The following is a 19,056-nucleotide window of genomic DNA, read 5'->3' as shown; positions in this document are numbered from 1 at the left end:
AGAAGGGGAATAGAAATTCGGGTAGTCCGTAGAAGTACACTTGAGCTGCATCGAAGGATAATAAGATAGTTTTCACCTCAGCTTTTTAAAACAAGTGAAATGTGTTCTCTTTACATGACAGCTGGATCGGCGTCTCCACGATAAACCAGTCTTTGGGGCTCACGTAGCTGTTATCCAGTTTAATAAATGCGCACGGAACCTAAACAATCAATAGCTGGTTATCTTTAAAAGAATTGCTTCGTAAGACCACAAGAAATTGCAGCAATGAATTATCACAAGAAAGAAGAAGAGCTAATCAATGACTGAACTTTTTTGTTTTGAACTCATGGTTTGTGCTGCGGTTCTCTGCAGTTCGAGGAGAGCTCGTGCTCGTTGTTAATGACATTTACGGTGCACCCGTTCCATGGTTTGCCTTTCAGTCGCTCCTTACATGCTTCCGTTCTCAAGACGCGCAGATCAAGTGTCTGTCTAAGTGAGACTGTTGCGATTCGTTCGCATGCGTCACAGATTCCTATTTGTGTTTCCTTCTGGGTGCGACATGTCAATCAATCAACCAATCGATCATGGATATTTTATTCATTACAAAGAATTGGAAGGAGGCCGAGGAAAAAGACGTGTATGCGGCTTGAGAAGTCCTCAGCCCCCCTTTCGTCCTCTGTCCGCTCTGGGAGCGTGTCGATGGTGGCAAAATTTGAAACCTTCCCTTGTGTGGGTATGTCAGTGTACTTGCATGAAGTGAAAGAGTAAAAATTCCAGACTCCCCAATGGTGGCACCACTCTCTATCTTCCTTTTTTCACTCACTCTTTCACTCCTGTACCTATGGGTACGGTTCAGGTGCACAACAAAAAGGAATAAAGTTTCTGTGTCCTTGGTACGAGCCTAACTTTACATTTTCTGTTTGCTTCCTTTCTTTCCTCTTGGTGATGGGAAACAAACGTTGCAAGAGCTTGCCATGTGTTCGAGGGCCAATTTCTTCCTATGAAACTTGACAGAAGCTACGTACGAGAAATAAAAAAAAACATTCAGTGACCAGGAAATTTCCGCTCAGGGCGGCTGTAAAAACGCCAGGTACACCTGGCGGTCTCTTTTCGACGTCACTTTAGAGGCAAACACTATATAGAAACGCGTACTTTTCTAACGACACTTGTCACTTCCTTAAGGCCCTTTGTTTTGTATCAATTTTGTTGCAATGCCTGTAGCCCTCGATTACGAAAAAAACTTAGCTAACAGTCCGTCACACTGGCCAATGTCGATTGCACAGCATTTCATTGGTAATTTTTTAGTTGTGTTCTTTTTCTCTGAATTGCACTACTCTGGTAAGCTGTCGCACGCAGGTGGCTGGCCCAAAAGAGACATTCTATGAGACTGACTCTGGCAGCACAGGCAGTTTATGTCGCCAAGCAGCCATTTAGATTTTTCCTTTCTGGTGCTTCCTAACCTCCTCCCCCCCCCCACCCCCCTCCTCATCTTTCTCCGCCGCATTTCTTTACCGTTTCCTGCCGTTCTTACAAGTTCTCTTCTCACTGTTATCAACTCTTGCATCTAGTAGGAGTGCCTGAGACGCGTGACCGTGACAGTATGGTTCTAAGAGACTGGCCACCATTGTCGCTGTCGTTCGTTCCTGTTGCTGTTATTGTATCGTTGTACTCTTATTCGTCAATGTATCGAAACTTATCTCGTAGACGAAGCAAACATTCTATATAAAAATTTGCCGTTGACAGATACACATTTGTAATGATAGTTTGGTTCCGTGCTTCCGCAGGCATAATCAAAAATCGCACCGCTTACTGCTCACTGCATGAACTCCCTGCTTGAAGACTTGTCGGCAAGTCACAGCAATTATTATCTGCTTTACGCTCGCTTTTTTTGTACTAATCATTTCTGTTCTAACAGTACAATGACTGCTTTAATGGCGGTATGAAGCCATCCATACAGCGGCTCCTAATTCGCGTTGTCAATTTAAAGGGTGTCAGAGAAACCTGAGACAGATGGAAAGTGAAGCGTACGAACAAAGAATTTAACGAGTGCAGAACTCTTCATTGTCTCATCGATCATTCTCATTCCTCACTCGCTGTTTAAGGTCTTGACAGAAGCATTGCATGATAAGCTTAAGGAACTTGGGACACTCGCCTAGGCGGCATAATTCTGCTTTTTCAAATCGCACGATATCCTAGATAAGAAAGAGAGTTTGAGTGAAGAAACTGATGCTATATTGTTTTGTTATGTTATCGCGCGTTTGATATTCTGCCCCGCCTACCCACACTATGACTTCACCGCTAGCTCTCTTATAAATAGTATATCTAGGCAATCAAGTTCTTTATGCGGTTCTTTATTTTTGCTTCACTTGCCACCTTTTTTTGCTTCAATTTATACTATGTCTTCTCAACTCACCGGGTATCGTATCGGAAAAAACTTGACCACCCATTAGAAATGTTAACTTTCTGACTATTTTCGGTTTTTTTTTTCGCCGCAGCAACAGCAGGAACTGAACGTATTTCACCGCACACAGAGACTCGAGTCTCCTAGCAATCGCTGTAACTGTAGAAAAAAATGAGTGACATTAAATTCAATGTTCGTTGTTTAAATTCTTCACTCTCTCAGTCGAACACTCGTATGAAGTATCTTAGGGAAAATTACGCTTCGAGGCAGACTTCGACGTAGTATTAGACTTGAGGAATTTGCCCCGGACCAAACTTACTTCTGAACATGATATGATCTTATCACTTGTGCTTATCAGATATTTTCTCATGAGAAAGACCGGCTTCTTATATTAGGTGGCTATTTTATGTTGTCAACCTTTCAGCTTCTTTTCTTCGCTTTCATATTCGCCCAATTCTTTCACAAATAATGAACTATAGTTGCTTTGGCGTCCTAGAAATGCAAGATGGCTATGATCGACAATGTAGTTGAGGGCTTCGGTGTGTTTCGAAAAATGTAGGCTTCAATAACGTCCGATAAGATACCACAGTGCATGACCGATTTAATTTTTTTATATACTGCGACGTGGCCGCTACACTCAGTTTTCGATTAGTGTCCTCAGGTTTAACCGGCGAGAGCCCTAACACCTTTGTCACCATGATTGGTCAGTTTGCTTTAAAATGTGAATATTTTAAATATAATAAAAGTGTCTGCAACCTATATGTGCCAGTGAAATCTGGCGCTTTCTTAAGTTGACATGTCGAGACGAGCCTGTCTACTTTCTTGCGCTAAAAAATCAAGCATCGGCCACTTTATGCGTGCTTTGTCATAGTGCTCTACAAAGTCTGCTCATACCAGCACCGTGGAGGCCTGTACCTTACTCAGTAGTAGTACTCGTAATAATAAACAGCCTCGATTTAGATACTTGAGAACTTCAAATGGGTTTATAGAAACCCCCTGAAAGCAAATCATTCGAACCCTTTCTCTATCCCAGATATGATGTCTCATTCATCTTCTCTGCAGTCAGGTGTGTGTATATTACGATGCCGCACTCCTATAACAGCTACAGCAATACTACGTTTCAATTCCTAGACGTCCCTGTGATAACTGCTTCATGAATCAATCACACGCGGACACCAGGTGTAAACTGCGAGGTTATTTTCCGCGTCATTCCTGGCCAGCATTAAAAACACATGAATATATATTTCCACACTGACCTCATGTGCGGCAACTTCTAACCACCAACATCTATGCCAATCAGCTTGGCAAGTTTTTAGGTAGGTTCGAATTCTATGCTCTAAATGTGGGCATGTCAGGGAACTGTGGATAGAAATAAACACATAGATCAATATTGAATCAGGTATTTAATTATCGTGCTGCCAGGGACAGCCTTGATTCCGGGTTTTGGAAGAAAAAGGAATGAGCGCATGAACCACACGCGCCATTACAAGTACTTTTATTCATTTGCTTTTTACGAACTCTCTTCTGGCTTGAACAAACAGTAGTCGATGTGTGTTCTGTTTGTGTCTTTACCGCTCTTCTTACCGTCAACCATCATCTAGTCTGTCAGTGTCAGGGCTCTATTCAAACACAACCTAAGACTGGCTAGCTCCTGTGACCGTGCTGATTCAGGCTTTTTTTTTTTTCTCCTATTGCAGGCGGATTTGATGCGACACCGGATAGACGCGAGATCCACTTCAGGGTACTGAGAAGAGGATATTTCTTCTCGGAAGCCTCTGCTCCCCTTCTTGATAGCGAATCCAAAGAACTCAACCGAAGGCTACGAAAGAAGTTTCTGATTGCCGCAGTCATCGACGGAGCTGTGATAGGGAGATGGTTCCCTGCAAATCGTTCGAGAGCTCCGTGTCTTCGGTTTTGTGTCTGAGATGCGTTATTTGACTTCACCGTGCAGTGACACGTCTTGGACGCTAACCAACCCCACCACCATTCCGGGCTTAAAAAGCCTTACGTTCATCGAAGCGCCGAAAGAGTTACCTCGAGTCGTCGAATATCAAAGATCCCCTGTGCGGCGTTTCTGCTGTGCCGAAAGTAAGCCTCTTTCGTTTTAGCCTCTCTTCTTCTGGAAAGTGGTCAAATGGCCTGCTAATGTAAAAAGCCTAGGCGTAGCTGTTCTTACAGTCAATAACCTATCCAGCGGAAATAGCTGATGGAGTTCACAGCAAGCTGTCACGTATGATTTAAGTGAACTGTAGGCACGGTGTGGGCGCTACACTTGTCATTATACTCGTACGAGTCGACCTACCAACACCTGAAGTGTACAAAAAGTACCCAAACTCCCCAATCTTTTTTTTATTTTCCATGCGGCAAACCTCCGGGCACAATGGCATGATTATGTCGGATCCGGATAGTACCAGAGGAGGATGCGGGCAGAAGAAGAAAGCTGACATTGACTTCAGAAGGAAACAAGAGGATCTGGAAAGGAAACAATTCTGCGAGCAGCAGCGGCCATTTTCATTTTCTTCCTCATTTCTTTATTGGGCATAGAATGGGCATAAACCCACTAGAAACTAAACGTTGACTCGTGCGCGCTGTAAGGACAGATATGGCGCCCACATTACGCTTATAGTTCACTTCACCCATACCTCACAGACCTCTCGCTTTAGCCCTGGTGTCCAATTTTTATCTGTTGTGACTTTTGCTGCTCTTCGGTTTCTGATGGGGCATCAAGAGGACAAGCCATTGTGGGCTTACCAGTGAATTCTTTGTAATGTGATTCTCCCTGCAGCTATTCAGTATTCATTGACATGTAGTGACGCAGTTGACGCCCCTTATAACGCTATATATGTGGTTCATTACGCTCCATGCATTCATCCTTAATTCATGCTGATCTTTCGGCGCACCCCACATCACCTTTCAAGAAGCCAAAGGGGTAGGAGATTTATTAACAAGCAGTTTCGTTACACGCAGCAGCTGTTGCATTCCAAAGTGTGATTGCAAAACTACTCTTGCAGCCATTTCACTCCCTGTAGAAAAAGATGATAGAAAGCGACGCAGCGCTTCCAAACAAGCTGCCCTAGTTGCTTTTAGCCCTGAAAAAAAAAAAGTGCCTGTCATTGCAACTTGGAGGGCTGTTCACGAGTAAATGGCGGTGGGGACATCCGCACCTACTAGTGGGTGTCATAATGAGAAAGAATGTGGAATAAGATGGCGGACACTTATCACTGTCACAATGCACCCCACGGCTCCTTTGTATTGAAAAAAAAATACATTAATATGCAATAAATTTAGACGGGATTTGACATACATTATCACAAACACACATGTCTGCATCATAAAATATCTAGTCATTATATAGCAATGTAGAACAATGCATGATACTTCTGTTACAATAGGTCATAAATCCTGTATGAGGACCTCGCATCATACAACTTGCCTAGTAGCGACTTGTCGTGTGACACACCAGACTCTCATGACCCCTTGCACAGCGGATGATAGAACCGCCTCAGTATATTTATTGAACTTTTTGCTTTTACAAGAACGAAGTAGGCTGCGTATTCGGCCAATACTATTTACCAGCATGGGCCGAATATGCAGCCCAATAATGAGCCTAGAGGAATCCTTGCTCTGCTGATATTTTTAGCCTGAGATGAAGATTTGTTTCCTTATGACAAGTTGCCGTGAATAGGTTTGGTTTCACGCACTCTAGGCTTGCGTGCATATTGCAAACATCACGGAAACACAAATTAGATTCGGTAGGAAAAAAGGCATACAACTAATATCTCCCGGCATAGATCCCGTGGAGACCACACACATAGTGTAATCTACGCTAAAAACGAACACCAAAATGCATGTTACACTATACAGGCAGCTTCATCTGCTTGGCATATCATGCATGCCTGCTGTCTCACGTCAAACGAAATGTTGAGGATAAATTGTTCATTTGCTGTGATTGAAACCTTCATTAAAGCTACAAAATTTAGCACACATGGTTAAGAAAATTATTTCCTCGTTATGACATGCTGTGGCATGCCGCCAACAGTCACTGAAATGACTACAACCCTATTGGAATATTGCTTTTATTCACGAATGGGAAATTAGCAGCGTGATCAGTATTTACCTGAAAAATAATTGACTGTGAAGACCAGGAAGATACAACCGTGCAGCAAAACTGGGACCCAAACCCGCGACCTCCGTACGTGGCACGTGCGGATATTTTGCTGTCAAACTAGCTATACATGCTCGCTGATGTTGAGTCTTCAAAGGATAATGTTAATGGTTAGTTGATAACCCTCAAGCCGCACTGCACTTCAAAACAAAGTAGAGACGAAATACAAAGACGTCACTGGTGCTGAACTTACTGATATTCATTGAACATTAGAAGGTGCGAATTTTATGCGTTTTTGAAATAAAGATTACACAAACAAGAAAGGGAAGAACCAGCGAATTATCTTGTTAAACACCAACTCTTCGTTTTTATGTTCCACGTACCTTCGGCATTCAACGGTATTTACGCTAGGTTTAGCCTACGCTTCAGGCGATATCCAGCCTCGCCGTGTACTATACCGGCGGACGTAGATTGTCCTACGAAACCACAAACGCCACCACGAATATGGCTCGAACGGCGACTACATAAGTTTCTCAAGAATCCTTGTTTGAAAAAGGCAGGCGACGGAGGTACCACCTTTGCACTCAGCTCTAAGCGCCGTATCTAAGCGATCTAAACAGGCACGAGAAACCCATTTAGATCGATGCCTAAGTAGCGATTATATGTTACCTTTTGCGCTCCTTACCAACCCGCGTGAGACAGAAACTCATTTACGAGTCCATGAGGAGAACAGACAGTTTGGCTCTCCATGCTACCAACCCAGTTTGTAAGAAATCTTAGATGCCGGCCATGTTCTCGCATTTGTAACAAATTTCACAATAAAAAGTGTAATCTAGTGCGCGTTGCTGAACTGCGCAGACATCCACTGAGCTTCCGTGCCGAATTTCTCAGGTCAGTGATCGAATGCGTATCTCGGTCATTTGCACGCTGACGAAGAAAGCTCTCTAGCGAAAGGCCTGAAAAAGGTAGGAAGAAAGCTCGCAGCCGAAGACCAGAAAAATAAAGAGACCAGGCCTCGGCACATAAACAAAGAAGAAAAAGGATCAGTATAGATGCTGGCATGAATAAAAGTAAAAGAATGTTGTGCCATTTCGTCTCAGGTCATCATCATCATCATCAAAAGTAAAAGTGTGCTGACGATAAGCTCCCGTAAGAGGTATCAATTAGCCGATGGCTGTAGTAATCCTTAGCTAATTGGAAAGACGCTGCTGGACCGTCAAAGCAAATTCCAGCACGCTAAGAAAAACGGTTTCCGACATACTTAGCTGCCAGACATCGCTGGCACGAAAAAAAGACGCAATAAAACCGAGGCTCAGTAGGAATTGATGACGAGGCAAGGAAACCGAGGCTCAGTAGGCATCGATGACGAGGGTCAGTAAACTGTGCAGGACAACAAGGTGTAAACTTCGTTATTGTTTTTTCTTGCGCGCATCTAGTGGATGTTATTTTTACTACGTAAATTTTTGTATCTTTGGTCTCCCATTTCATGCACACAGCGTTTATTTTACTTAATTATTTTTCCATTAATTTATCACTTGTCTGTTGACTATTTATGTATAATATTTGCGTCTACGTTTTGTGTTTATCCTTTATGGTTTTATTCTTGGCTGCTCCCGTGTAATTATTTCAGAGTGTTACGCCGGACGAAGTCCTCATTAGGTGTCAGATATTTTTCCCATGCACTTACAAACCCTGCCATAATCTCTCATGCGTTTGATCTGATGGCGACGTGGATTTATTCTCATAGCCTATTCATCAGAGTGCAATCGACGAGCCATCGCCTAATGATATTTTCCTCTCCTGGCTCTGTTCTGCCATTCCCATCTTCTTTTCATCATTGTTCCTGCTGGTGCTTCGCTAACCCGCAGTTAGGACCTGGGAAAAAAGGAGCCCGCTTTCTCCTAACTCGTTTCTCATTTGTTTCTCATTAGCACAGTGACGAAGCATCCGCTAATTACAGTAGACATCGGGCTGCTTCCTGCCATTTGTATACATCGTAGAGATGGTCGACACTTTGGTTCTACTTGTTGTCAACGGGTATGATAGGCTCTTCCCTAACTCCCGAGTTTCGGCTTGCACCAGGAGCAAGACAATTCAATACTGCGGCGACAATCGCAGCTTCTCTAAGGACGCCTAGCGTCGTAGAGGCATCCACTCAATTTGAGACGGTAAGCTTGAAATGTCGCCGTGCGTGAGCTCGGTCGTCGGTTCCAATACGTGCCATCTAAATCTATGTCGCCAAGCTCGCCCTAGTTTTCAACGCATTTACGAATGCGTTGCGCTCACTCTTCCTAACGTCGTTTTTATAAGTCGTTACGATGCATACGGGCATGAATTTGAACGCAGTGTTTCCATTGAATTTAGTTTTATTGCATTTGCTCATTTTCTTTAATCCTCAACGTCTCTGCAACTTCGTGTGTACAAGCGTATTTCGAGACATTTTTTTCACTGCGCCTGCTTTCGGTAACTAAATGAGGCCGGCTGCATTATTGGCAAGAACTGTTGAGAATATAAGGGCGTTTTTCGTTTGCAAAACGACAATCTCTTTTCCAAATCGAGAAATAGAAACAGACGTTCCGAAGTTGCACAATCTGCCTAGGAACTGCTGTCTAGTGTTGTCCCTTTTTCGTGCTCTGACGCGCAGCGGAATGCTATACTAGAGGAAACTGCAGCTGAGTTTTCAGTGCAGAAACAGCCTCAAATGTCAATGTCAAATGAGATAATTATTTATGCGTAAATGAGCTTGATTGAATAACCCTGGTTTAAATCCGTGATACTGCAAATGTGTGGCATGCTTGAAATTGAGCTTTTATCCATTACTGCTTCTGTGCACGGGAGATTATAGATATAAACACAAAAGTTTCAGCCTTTTTTCTTTATAACAGAACAGAATGTTTCTCTGAAATTGCTTAGGTGCAGTTTAGCATCCTAAGTATGTGCTTTACATCTGGTCGCACGTTGTGACACTTTACTTACCAGTTATGTTAATACTGCAAACATCATCAGTGACTGGTACACTTTCCACCGCGTTCCTTTTGGAGCATTGGCGGCGGCTCACAGCCTTATCTTCTGCCCTGATTACTTAGCGAAAAGGCAGGTGCAGTCGCTTGCCTAAAGAAAGTAGTGGTGGCCTACGCTTCTACGCGAGGTATCGTATATGCTTGAAGGGACATAACAGAACGGTGAGAGGGTCACTTGCTACTTCTAAACTATCATGAAGACGCTAAGCAAACCTGCACGGCGTTAAGGGGACAGCTGAAGGCTTATCGGGCAACTTTCTAAGTCATAAACGACGGACGCATGAGCAGTAAACATTTGCATACTTTACAATAGCCTCACAGATAGTCCACAACAACCTCGACCTCTACTGCTCAGACACCCACTTTTATGGTATCACTGGAATGACTTATACGATGTAGAGGCTACCTGAGCAAAGCCGACTGAGCGCAATGCCGTTTTCACCGCTACATTTGTTGACCTCGCACAAGGCCTAAAATACAGGGATATATATTCAATTCGCAATTACACAAATATTCGTAACACAGAAGGAAAGAGTTGGAACTTTCATTATTTAAAGTAATCGCCGTTCAACAAAACAGAGACAGTACGGAGACAGTAAACGGAAGGAATAGGTAAAGTTATTGCTATTGAAAATATAAGCATCTAGAAGTAACACGGGGAAGGATCAAGACCACCCTAACAACCACAAGCTATAATGCTAATGTCCCGAATAGCTACCAGGTGTACTTTATATGAACCAGCTCAAAAGTACCACCGTTTTAAGGGGACAGACGCTTCAAAGTTAAGTTCTGCACCGAGATTCCAGAAATAGCGACTGCCAAAACAGTGTCTATCAACTTCGAGATGACCGTGGAGAAGTGTTGCGTACGTGCAAGACTAACACGCCGTAGGGCTTGCCCATTCGAACAAGCAAATAAAGAGATCAGCCAAAACTGAAGGCACATCCTTGACCCTAGAGAGCTAGCATTTCGCTTTCTCTTTTCTTTTTCTTTCTTTTTTAATTTATTTATTTATGGTGCTAATTTGCCCCTCGGCATAAAAGGTTTGTACTAAGGGGCGGCGTCAAAAAATGTGTGCAGTCCAGTCACATGTAAGAAGTCTCATAAACTGCGAGCACAAACGTTCTTCGTTAGCCATAACTGCAAATGAGACTCATTAGTTTGTTAAAGTCCTGCTTTTTGGAGAATAGTATTGCGCACAAGTGAAGAGCATGCGCGTGCCTATATTAGATGCTGTATAAAGCGGCTGCTTCGCAGTAAGAGCATTCCTTCGGAACTAGTGTTCTAGCACTTTGCCACTGGTGTCAAACTGCGAATTTAAGGGCCAATTCGACTCTCAGCCGTTTCAGAGAGACATCCTCCACCCTTGATAGATTGGGCGAAAAGGGGTACGTACATGGGGAATGAGAGCACGTGTACGCTGGCGGAGGGATGCTGAAGATGTCAAATTCTTTCTTTCTTTCTTTCTTTCTTTCTTTCTTTCTTTCTTTCTTTCTTTCTTTCTTTCTTTCTTTCTTTCTTTCTTTCTTTCTTTCTTTCTTTCTTTCTTTCTTTCTTTCTTTCTTTCTTTCTTTCTTTCTTTCTTTCTTTCTTTCTTGTCGTCAGTTCTTCTCTGGACTTCTGCCCCACTGGGGTGGTGGAGTGGTAAGACGCCCGACTACTGTGCTGGAGTACCCGGGTTCGAACCCCCCCTCGGTGTCTGCGCTTCGATGGAGGCGAAACGAAGAGGCGTCCGCGTGCTGTGCGGTGTCAGCCGCGTTAAAGATCCCCAGGTGGTCGAAATTACTCCGTAGCCCTCCATCCACTACGGCTACTATTTCTCTCTTCCACTTTCACTCCCACCTTCCTCCCTTCCCTTACAGTGCGATTGAGGTGTCCACAGAATACAAGTGAGACAGTTACCGCGCTTTCCCCTCCTATAAATCAATCAATCAATCTTTGGGCTTCTCATTCATGATCTAAATCATTAATAGAAAAGGACTTCAGGTCTGGGAATTGGCTCTGCTTCCCTTACACTTTGCATCATCCACTTCTTCGAGATGCGCAGGTGCTTCACTGCTTAACCCTACTTCCCTGCACGAAAAAAAAAATAAATAAATGCCCCTTTTTTTCTGGCGGACCGGCACCCAAACAAAGAAATTATAAACTTAAAACCTCATCTCTGTTTTACACTTATACTTCGTTTCGCGAAGGCGTTTTCAGAGTCGCTTGGATAAATTGAAAGACGATAGACAGAATGGTAAAAATATGTAACTTGCCTAACTACGCTCCTGACGTGTTTGCTTCGCTGCGATAGATAGTAGGGAAGCGCAGTGATCTGGTTTTTAAAGTGAAGTATTTAATAAATGGACGAGCATGGTGACCTGTTATGAACTTGTATTAAATGATTTTTTGACGTTTTAGTAGGTTTTAGGTAGTCGGTTTAGTAGGGTTAGGTTTTCGAATACCACAAGACTAAAATATCTACCTTAAGTAAGCTCTTTTGTAGTATCGGTGGACGCCGTCGCCCGTTACCATTCATGGGTTTTGCACGATGTTTACTCTATTGGAGATCAGCCATGCGTCAAATATCTGCAGTACTTGCACGGTTGGGCAATTCTTTTTAATGAGACTCGATGTTGGCTCCAAGCCTCCCTGCGGGAGGAATCTGGTGGCTGGAGAACGAAAATCATCCAAGTATTTGTCCTATATTTCAATAAGAGGTGCTTTACAACTAGTAATATTTCTAACATTCCTTTCTGCAAGAACGAGAATGTGAAATTAGTGCATTCTGCTATCTCTCCTATAACCAAACAAAGCTTTTGCGAGCTGCATTCCGCAGAGCCACGTGTATCATTTCTACATCCTTTCATACCGAGCTCTTATTCACTATATCGTTATGAGGTAACTTATCGGCCGATGAGAAGAATGATTTGTGATATTTTCGATATCCGGCTTTCAGCTGGAAAGTAAAAATGTCCTGTACTTCACCAACATTTCCTACTGCTTAACTGCAATGAAGTGAAGTTATCCGAGTCGGCGGCAATTCACTTTTCGCTGTCTCGAGTTGCTATCCGCTTCACTCGTTTGGTCTTCCGGCCGGAAATCATTGACGATGCCAGCAGAAGTCTTTGATAGCAAGGCTTTGGATTAATGCACTTCCGATCTGCTTAGCACCGTCCAGTTCTAGTTAGGTACAGTAATACTATCGTGAGGTAATATTCACTAACTACTCCCTTCGGGGCTAGTTTACTAGTGTTGCCGTGAAAATAATTAGGCGTCCTTAAGGAAGAGGAATAAAAAAGGCGGCAAATTCTACCTTCATTAACTATCGCTTCTCTGATCGCTAAGAGCAAATAGGAGTGGTTCTTACACAAGGTTAAGCGAGTCATATGCAAGCGCGAAGTTGGGACTAGAAAAGCAATACAAAGAAGCTTCCCTTAGATGACCAGAAAGAAGGCAAAGCCCCTGTTAGCCAGCATATTCCATCGTCACAAACATGTTAGTCGTGACTTGCTTTCTGATGGGTGGAAAATAACGGACAAGAAGAAATGTAGGGAAACGTCAGTTTATTAGTTTCGAACTGAATAAGTGAGTTTTTTTTTTTCTAGGTGCACCAGCCGCAATATGTTGCTGGTAGAGACTTTATCATGCTGCGAGCAAAGTTTTAACGTGATAGCATCGGTATCAGAGCTGTAGAAAAAAAAGGGCCATCAGCTTCGACGTTGGCCATTTCAAGCATTGCAGCCTCGGAACATCACGACCACACACCTGGCAGGTGGTACATAGTTGGAAGGTGACAAACCCTTGTACTCCCGTTTGAGGCATTGCAACCTTTAAAATCACGACATTTGCCCTGTCAGGGACAAATGGCAAGTGACAAGCACTTGAACTACTGTTCCCCTCGTTGACATGACCGGGCACTGAAGTAGCAGGTGAGGAGGCGCACCGACGCTCATTTATCTTTCGCTTCTACAGTTCGTCAGGCATGTGTGGATCGGCATTTTGTATGACGTCTCAAGACGAGACTAGGAGCTGCTCCTTTCTAGAAGTGCAAACAGGACACGGGAGTGGAATTGATGGGATTTCTTGCTCTTTCTGTATGAACCTTTGCTGCCCAGAAAAATCACGATCAATCCTCTGGGAGCTGGACTGAGTGTCCACTTCTCTGAACGCAAGGCTACAATAATCCCAATGAGCTCGAAGCCATCACATAAAAGAACTTTGGTGGCTACAGAACGCATCATGTGATTTTATTCTCCTGAAACTAAATTGCCACCGCAGGGGGAATTCTTCAGAAATGAGCAATTATGTTTATTTATTTTTTTACATTGGTGGCAGCATGATCATCTGGAGGGGTGTTGACATGCAGCCTTAAGTTTCTTTTTTTGTTTTGGCAGTTACCGCGAATCGGCTCGACTGGTGAGTAAAGAAAAACAAACTTTTGCTATAGTCGTAAGGTCGGTTTGATTTAGTTTATGATGTTTAACGTCCCAAAGCCACTGGCGTGTTTTAGCGTTGCACTGGCATAGCACATTACACGGGCAGCTTGCTTTTCGCCTTCGTCTAAAAGCGGCCACAGCTGCTGAGATTCCATCCCGCACCTTTGGCTTTAGCTGTCTAGCGCCACTGCGCCACCGCGGTGGGGGGTTCATTAGCAGAAATCTGGAATTCCAGCTTTCTATGGGGAACTTTTCAATTTTGAGGCAACCGTGGCTCGTTACAAAACACTGTTTGCTCAATGTTTATTGAAACGGTCCAACTCACAAGGCGTAGCAAAATTTACTTTTAACGTATTTCCTGTTTTTACACAACGTAGTTGGGACTGCCATAAAAAATCAATGCGATACCTTTTTGGAAATAATTGCTTGGTACCACGAACATCGTACGAAATCTCACATACACATTGATGTAACCGAAGTAAAATTTGGATGCGCGGTACAATGCTGCTTTTGAATTTTCCCCTGCGCTCACAAGTAATTGACGGCCATCTAAAGATAATAATGAATGTTTTTAAATAATTTTGATGCAGCAGCTGTAAAGTACCTTTAGGAACATACCGAAGAGAATGGCGTACCATTTCGATGATGCGTGACAAAATTCTATGCCACGTAGCCAGCTAAGGACATCATGCGCCAAACGTACGCTTTAACTAAATTTTGCTTTTAAAGTTTCTATTGCGCTCGTATGGTGCCCGCTTTTAAAACCAATAGCATAGTAGTGCAACCCTGTTGAGGCAGGGGTTGCGGCTGTATTGATTGTTGTGGAGCACTTTGTTTTTACAATATGTAAAAAACTACCTTCAAGAACTCAGCATTTCTTCAAAATATCGAGACATGGTTCATAACGGTAGAGTACAATATTATACAATGCCTCGCGATTAAACAGGGCGTCCATAAAAGCGCCACTTGTAGAGGAATAAAAAACAAAAAAAAACATTCAGAAGAAAGAAGGTAAGAGGGAGAGATCAAATTCATGAAAGAGAAAACGGAACAAAGGTGTAAAGGGTAGCAGTTAGGAAAATATTTGAAGGAACGAAAACAGAAGAGTGGGAGGCTTGAAATTTTATATTGCATTTGGTTTTTAAGCCTTGCTTTTCGTACTTCGATGCTTGTTATCATAAAAAGATCACGCCCTTTAACTATTAAAACATTTCGCTTACTCATCGCAGTACATCATACAGCTAATTGCGAGCAGTATGATTAGAATTCAAGAGTTCTTCAAGAAACTTAAATCAGTGTAGTAAAACAGGCACTGGACGTGTGCACCCTTATTATGTATTAGTAGCTTTAAATAGATGAGAACACAAAATAATTGCACATAGATTTTCACTACAACCGCGAAGTCATTCAAGAACGTGAACTACACAAACATACTATAGCTATTTCGCGAACTGCACATTCTACGACTTACCCAGAATTTCGCACAAGAATGTTTCTTCGAGTCTCGGTTTTGAGTAGGCATATCTTTGGAGGCTGCCGGTGCCTGTAAAAAGCTCTGAGTGTGGCTGCATTCGTCGTGGTATAGCATTTACTCTTCCGAAGTAACGCTAAAGTTTCAAGTGTTTCCTTTAAACTTTATTGCTTAAAGCTCGTGCAAAGGCGGTAGCCTTCATTGAAATCTCTGATCTTGAGATGTCAACTTTCGTCGTCAATAATTTGTGACTGGCAACCAGAGACCACTTTCTCTGCTTCGTTTTCAGCAGCTTATTCCTGCCACTTCGCTACTGCGATGTGGTTCCTATGGCTAACATGGAGAGCGTTAAATTGAGTTCAGTACGGCTTTACTGACGATGGAATTTCGGAAATCCCTAACTACATTCTGCACCCGTAAAGTGCGCTTTCTGGCAAATTGTGACTGGCACAGCATTGGTCTCCTCTTTGTTTTATAGTTAATAAAAATTATATTTTTCTACGTTTTTACAACCGCTGAAAAGGAGGCGTGCCTGCATGTGCTCTGAAGAGGCATGTAAAGACAACAGCTCTAAGAAATTACAAACCCGCGGAGCGGATGTACAAGACTAGGGCTGCCAGTGTTTAAACCTTTTACCTCGACTGCTTCTGTTCTTGTCCGTCGTCTCTCTCCCGTCTAATGGTGTTTAGCACTGTATTTTTTTTACACCGTACCAAAAAAAGTTTTTTTTTTTTTTCTCTCTCATTTCACGTGAAGAGCACTTCAGGTTTCGAGGAAAGTGTTTTCGAAACTCTGAAGGTCAGCAGCCGTTCGGTAACCATCTTAAGATGCTGTAACACGAACATCGGGAAAGCACTTTTAGCTTATATGTTTTGAAGTAAATGCCTGTCATTGGGTTAGACGTCAGCTTTTTCCATATTTTGAGGCATTTGTCTCTACTACTATCTTCTCAACAATCTCTTTCCGGTTTTGAAAGTCAGAATATGTCGTCTAAAATGTCTTAAAAACTCCAGGCAGCATAAGGTTGGAAAATAACAAGTGCTCATGCAAGAACGCCTGCGCATAGCATCAGACTAAAAACTTACCCTTGAATGATAAAAATAAAAAAGGATAAACGAACAAGACTTCTTGCGGCTTATCGTTTAACAGATTATTTTATTATACATCCCTGGCTCCACTTACGGAAACGAAAATAAACTATTCAGTCATGTAAGCGGCATAAAAGTGTACAGGGTCGAAAGTCATCTTTGCCAGAATTAGATTTAAATGAGCTCCGCTATGGCATGAGGCTATCAGGCTACCCAGCGCGGGTTAATAGATTTGATATTGCCTTTTCATATTACACTTTGCGCGACCGTCGCGGAAGTCTATTACAAGGGCAACTTGGTTGATGCTCTCATATCTAATTTCTTCTTCTGTTCTCGCTATGATATTACGCTCTGATAACAGCCTAGTGCTTCCGGTCATTTCCGGCGACCCGATATAAGATGCAGGCTTCCGCGAAATTTGCTTTTAAAGGGACTGTATCTTATTGCATCTTTCGTAATCTCCGTAACACGGTCTCAGTAATGCAGGATAGTTTTCGCTTCGCTGAACCGCCTCCGTATATGTTGCTTGCTTCTATGTTTAACTGAAAGGGCGCCCGGCGTTGCTTATCTAATCTCAACACTGCGCGAGCTTTCGCATCGATTTTTATTTGAGTTGTCATGCTTTCGTTATCTTAATAAACAGAGTGCACTTCGCGCCCAACAACATCGAAACAGCATACTGCTAAGTCTACCATTTCAACTCTGAATTTTGTTTTTTTCAATATTCCGGCAAATAAATCAACGTGCACTGATCTGTGATGTGCATGTATCAACTGCCGCTCTAAAATCCATCGAGGCTTGTTCCGGGAAGGGCACATGTAAGGTGCACTCAGGCACTTAGACCGCGTGGGTGTAGCGGCAGCGTTCCCTCGTGTGATTTGTACTCTTTGTAACCTTGCGGGATCTAACTTCCAAGTTAAGGATGAAGGGGAGGGGGGGGGGGGGGATGTTTTTCTGTTCGCAAGCCAGAGCATACACCGAAGTTAAAGGTTGACGAAGAAAGCAAGCTTAAGCAGCCAATACAAGGTACAGGTAAATTACACAATTGCATTCAAAATATATTCACAGTTTTCGCAGGAATGCCATGCATATGGCATTCCGGAATGCCATGCAGAAATGCCATGCAGGAATGCCATGCAGGAATGCCATGCAGGAATGCCATGCAGGAATGCCATGCAGAAATGCTCGACTTAACCAAGGTTATGTGAGAGAGAGAAGCCTAGTCCCACCCGTATAAAATAGTGCACGAAAAGGCAAGTCAAGCAAAAGTATAATTGTTCACGGGTACTGGAAACGTCCGACGACTGCATGGTTACAATGTGGCAGGGTTGGCAATTGGCAGATACAAAAAGACCTGAAGCTCAAAGTAGCCTAATGTAGCCAGAACATGGCATCTTAGCGCTCGATTTCTGGCCAAGTAAAACAACATAAGGCGCAAAAATGTTTGTCAATTTTTCTCGGTTATCAAGCCCCGGGGGGCGTTTTGAACTAATAAATCCATAAATATTAAATATACGCACACATAGCTTATTTAGGTTGGATAGTGTTCTTATCAGAGAAGTTGTACTGTAATCTATCCAACCATTAAGCTATAACCTTAAACTTGAATTTTGTGTTTTCTTTAATTGTGTATTGAATTTGATTAATAGAAGGGCCATTAAGGAAATCCAGCTTCATTCCGCTATCACTGTTGTTTTAGTCATGTTCAAGCAAGGGAACACGCGCTTAGGGAAATAAGCTGAAATAAGCTAAAATGACGAACAGAATAGTGCGCGTTGCACCTCATGGTGAAAATAGCATTCACCGTAACTATATTCCTGTGCCATGCTGCCTCATGCCACAGGCTCACATTCCATACAGTGAACCGCTGTCGGGCCGCGTCGTTGCCTTGATGCACATAACTGTTTATACTCGTTAACCTAAAGCAACAAACGAGAACGAAGGCAGGTTCACATAGCAGCAACTTATGTCGCTCGACAAACATTTGGGTGGCTATACCGCTTCCCCTGACAACGACATTGCTCTGTCTCTGAGCTTAGGATGTGTGATCCTTACTGAGGAAGTACTCTAGATGTACTATGCTGGATAAAAGATTCCATTAAAGAATAAAATAAATTTGGCGCACAAACGCCAAATTCTTTGGCGATCTCTTTGATTTTAGTGTTCAGGTCACAACAGGAGGGTCCCAGTTTCAGAATGTTGAGTCTGGTTTCCGTACATTGGCTAACCAAAGAACTATTGACTGCAATTCTTGCATGTTGTTGATTCGATTGCCTTGCGTTTTAATAATCTCAAACTTCCGATCGCAAATATATTTGGTGGTGGTGGAAGCAGTTCGCCAGATATCTTATATGGCCTGTCTCTGCATACCAACTGCCGAAATGTGGGACTAAATATTTAGCGCTTACGTTACGAAAACCAGATAAGACTAGGTAGTATTCGCCTCTCAGCTTTAGTCTTGATGCCGTTTTCATTCGCATATTCGTAAAGCCTCGAAAAGCTTCGAAATACCCTTTCACTGAAGGTCTTTAAAATGTAATTTAAATCTAATTTAACATCCACTCAATAGAA

At 42.9% G+C, this 19,056-nt stretch overlaps 1 protein-coding gene across 9 annotated transcripts in view; it reads left to right on the top strand.

Annotated features, from left to right (window-relative positions):
- The window catches only part of LOC146181709 (inaD-like protein), a 1,346,554-nt gene that overhangs the window by 1,110,091 nt on the left and 217,407 nt on the right, over positions 1–19,056 (top strand). For all 9 annotated transcript variants that reach the window (XM_084576720.1, XM_084576719.1, XM_084576716.1 and 6 more), the window contains one exon: positions 4,078–4,468. The gene's annotated coding sequence lies outside the window, so the exon portion shown is untranslated. The remainder of the gene's footprint in view (positions 1–4,077; positions 4,469–19,056) is intronic.

Source organism: Amblyomma maculatum, chromosome 8, assembly GCF_055883805.1.
Source record: "Amblyomma maculatum isolate TAMU_Amacu chromosome 8, ASM5588380v1, whole genome shotgun sequence".
In the NCBI taxonomy this organism is placed as follows: domain Eukaryota; kingdom Metazoa; phylum Arthropoda; class Arachnida; order Ixodida; family Ixodidae; genus Amblyomma; species Amblyomma maculatum.
Note: the sequence above shows the minus strand (reverse complement) of the source record. Positions and strands in the feature narration are given on the sequence as shown.